This window comes from Malania oleifera, chromosome 4 (genome assembly GCF_029873635.1).
Source record: "Malania oleifera isolate guangnan ecotype guangnan chromosome 4, ASM2987363v1, whole genome shotgun sequence".
NCBI lineage: Eukaryota > Viridiplantae > Streptophyta > Magnoliopsida > Santalales > Ximeniaceae > Malania > Malania oleifera.
In genome coordinates this window covers 88423844-88428121 of record NC_080420.1, presented here as the reverse complement: position 1 = coordinate 88428121, position 4278 = coordinate 88423844, and the positions used below count along the sequence as shown (strand labels likewise).

Sequence of the window (4278 nt, the reverse complement as noted above, 5' to 3'; positions counted from 1 at the left end):
TTCATGTTAAATCATGCTTGTCTAGAATGCATCCTACATGGCGGATGCAGTTGATGTGTATTACATTAATAGGCAACATAAATTTGAAGGCTAATTCACCATTGTGAATGTTTTGGGTTCCATAGAAGATGGTTGGACTAAAATTCGAAAAGTTATGAGCCGAATAGATCGGGAGAGGAAGGGTCTCAATGGAGTTAAAATGTAGGTTTTGAGATGTGAAATTTCTATTTAATATAAGGGTAAACTTAACATTACATATTTATCACTTTAAGGACTATCAAAATTTTCTTTTATTCTTTAAGAAGTAGTTCAATGCTAGTTGGAAGGTCTTATGTATTGCATGTAATTTTATGTAAATAATAATGTGTAAAATATTTTTATAATTTCACTAAACTTTAGTTATATTTTCAATATGAGTTAATAATATATTGTCATAATTTAGTTTACCAATATTAAAGTGTGAATATTCATAATTATTTATAAAAATTAACGCCTTGCTTAAAAATTATAAAATACAAACATTGATATGAGATATTATTATAACACCATATAAATATAGGACTTATGGACATGAAAAATCTTAATAAAAAAGATTATGACACTAATGCTCTGATTAACCTTTTGAAAAAAATTGAAAATTTAATATTTACATAATAAGATTTTTTTTCATTGTTTTTTTTTTTTAATAAAAATCTTGGTATATGAATTCTTAGGAAAATATTAATAATTTATTATAATTTCTAAATTGCCATTTGCTATATAAAATCTTGATCAATTAGTGAGTTTTTTTTTTTGATTGTATACCTTTCCCTCTTCATCAACCCAGACAGCACCCAACACCTCCGATGTCTTTAGTGAATACATAGGAGCTGAGTTCAAACATGTCACATTTTCAGACGTACCCATTAACCGACAAGTCCAATTCCACTTCATTCTCTCCTTCGCCATTGATTACACTGCCTTATCTTCTCCTTGTCCAACAAATGGAAACTTAAGCATCATCTGGGATTCAGATGATCTCAGCCCCTCCCATGTTTCTTCCATCAAGGGTAAACATTCGAATGTCAAAGTAGCATTTTAAAGCTGATCTTGAAACTTTTGCTCAGTGCATAGGGCAGCTCATAGCGACCCTTAAGGAGAATGGGGTAATCTTTTTTGCTTCTATAGCTCCATTTGATGATAATGAAGTTCGGAAACATTACTTGGCTCTGTGGAAGAGTTATGGGAACCTCATAGACTATGTTAATTTTCAGTTTTACGCATATGATAATAGAACATATGTGTCTCAGTTCATTAGCTACTTCAATACCCAGATGATTCAGGGGCATGTTATTTTGTATGTAGTACGATAGTGGCAAAGCAGATTAATGTTTATTTGGGTCTCGCACCAATTTTTCAGGATATGTTTAAGTCGTTTAAAAGCTTTTCAATGAGCATATTATCGGATGACTCGAGATAAAAATTTTTATTTAAATTATGAATTTAAGATATAGTTACATGGATTACTATCGTGAATATGCTACATGATTTCATGCTAGTCTAGAATGCCTCCTGCATGGCGGATACAGTTGATGTGTATCACATGCTGGTAGTGGATATAGTTCTCGTGTGCCTTTAACTTCTTATAAATGATCTATTTGAATCTATCAGGTGCAAGTTTTGTGGAAAAACGTCCAATTTACAGACGGCATGCTGCCGAAATTGCATTAAAATTTTTCCAGACAAAAAGAAAAGATAGGCTTAGTTTAATGTTAAAATATTTTTAAAATGATGAGTGAAACTTAGGAATCATAATAAATGAGGCAATATAGACTTAGTTCATTTAGAACGGACATTCATTTATATGTTTTTGGTTTGGTAAGCTTAAAGCATTCATTGTCGTGCCGAAATCATTGAAAATATTATATACACTTAGCTGAGGAGTTGAAAATTTGAAAAAGGCATACGTTGAGTATATACATAACTCACAGGGAGCATCAGTTTCATAATTATTTAAATTAAATGCTCTCATCGTCTCACAATGTTCATGTCCAAATGCCTAGATGAATAACAATACTACACTGAATCCAATACTATCTACTGTTCTCTGCTATTTATATTCTGAATTTAAGATATGGTTATATGTATTACTGTCGTGAATATGCTACATGATTGCATGCTAGTCTAGAATGTCTCCTGTATGGTGGATGCAGTTGATGTTTATTGCATGCTGGTAGTGGATAGAGGTTCTCGTGTGCCTTCATCTTCTCATAAATGATCTATTTGAACCTATCAGGTGCAGGTTTTATGGGAAAATGTCCAATTTATAGACGACATGCTGCCGAAATTGCGTTAAAATTTTCCCAAACAAAAAAGAAGAAGATAGGTTTAATTTAATGTTAAAATATTTTTGAAAGGATGAGTGAAACTTAGGAATCATAATAAATGAGGCAATGTAGACTGAGTTCATTTAGAATGGACATTCATTTATATGCTTTTGGTCCGGTAAGCTTAAAGCATTCATTACTGTGTCGAAATCATTGAAAATATTATATACACTTGGCTGAGGATTTGAAAATTTGAAAAAGGCATATGTTGAATATATACATGACTCACAGGGAGCATCAGTTTCATAATTATTTAAATTAAATGCTCTCATCATCTCATAACGTTCATGTCCAAATTCCTGGATGAATAGCAATACTACACTGAACCCAATACTATCCACTTTTCTCTGCTATTTATATTCTGAATTTAAGATATGGTTACATGTATTACTGTCGTGAATATGCTACATGATTGCATGCTAGTCTAGAATGCCTCCTGCATGACGGATGCAGTTGATGTGTATTGCATGCTGGTAGTGGATATAGGTTCTCGTGTGACTTCAACTTCTTATAAATTATCTATTTGAACCTATCAGGTGCAGGTTTTATAGGAAAACGTCCAATTTACGGACGACATGCTGCCAAAATTGCTTTAAAATTTTCCCAAAAAAAAAAAGAAAAAGATAGGCTTAGTTTAATGTTAAAATATTTTTGAAAGGATGAGTAAAAATATTTGCCATGTCCAAGCAAAAAAAAAATTGCCATGATCTAGTGGCTTTTCAGCGGTTGAGTGAACACTATAATTCCCTTGGACTCTCTTTAGTTTGCAGAATGCTTATTCCTAGGAATAAAGATAGTTGTAATAGAAGAACTTGATAATTTGTATTTAAAATTTATTATAATGCACAAATGAAAATTTATAATTTCTTATTAATCATAGTAAAGAGTAGACAAGAAATGGATATAATTTCATCATAGATATACCTTCCATATTCCATGTTGAGTGGAAGAATGATGAATAAATATGAATGACTATTATCTCTATTCCTGGATATCTTCTTGTATTCCGTTCCTATTCGTAGGAATAGCTATTCAGTGAACCAACAAAACCTCAATGTATCCGGTGAACTTTTATGAGGCATCCCACTCATCATCTGATGTCAATTGTTCTCATATGGTGAGATGCCCTATTTTTGTTAGTTGTTTGTGGTCAGCTTGTGAAAGTAGCTTGGGCTTGTTTAGTTGTCAAAAACAAATTTTCATTTTTCATTTCTAGATTTAAAATGACCAAAATATAACCTTGTTTTGAATTAATATAGATGTATTCAAAACAGGGAAATGTGCTGACATTTTTTATTTCATTATATTTTGAAAATAAAAAACAAAAATTATTTTCCAATACTAAACTAGCTATTACATTTTCTAATACTCAACGATGAGGGGGGTATCTTTTGCATGGAAAATTTGTCAAGCATCAATTTATACTACTGAATATTGATGTATTTGTTTTGATTTTTCTTTTATGTTGGGCATCTCGGCTAAATGCATTGGTTAAATGGTTTTGCAGATATATTTTGGAGGGGAAAGAGCTGGAATTCTACATGAATAAGATCCAGAGGAAGAAGGGAAAGAATGGAACAAGAGCGGGTGTTGCCTAAAGTTTTGTTGCCTAGAGATCATTTTCATTTTTCTCAATCCCATATCTCATTTCAGGCATTGGACTCTCAAAAGATTTCCAGATGAATTTGTTTGTTTATCTGAACTTTGTTTCTTGTGTTACTGTTCAATGCCTCATTAGAATATATCAGTCAGCATTGTCTCTTATAGTTTTAATTATTATTTGAACAAATGGAGTTTTTGTATTTTAATTTGAATTTGTACTAGTATTTGTATTTGAATTTTGAATATTTTTAAATAATTTTTTTTATCTGAACATATGTTATTTCTTCATTTTAATTGAATTTGTATGAAA

At 31.2% G+C, this 4278-nt stretch overlaps 1 pseudogene; it reads left to right on the top strand.

Annotated features, from left to right (window-relative positions):
- Positions 1-811: 811 nt before the first annotated feature.
- Positions 812-3964, top strand: LOC131153875 (chitinase 1-like; annotated as a pseudogene).
- Positions 3965-4278: the final 314 nt, after the last annotated feature.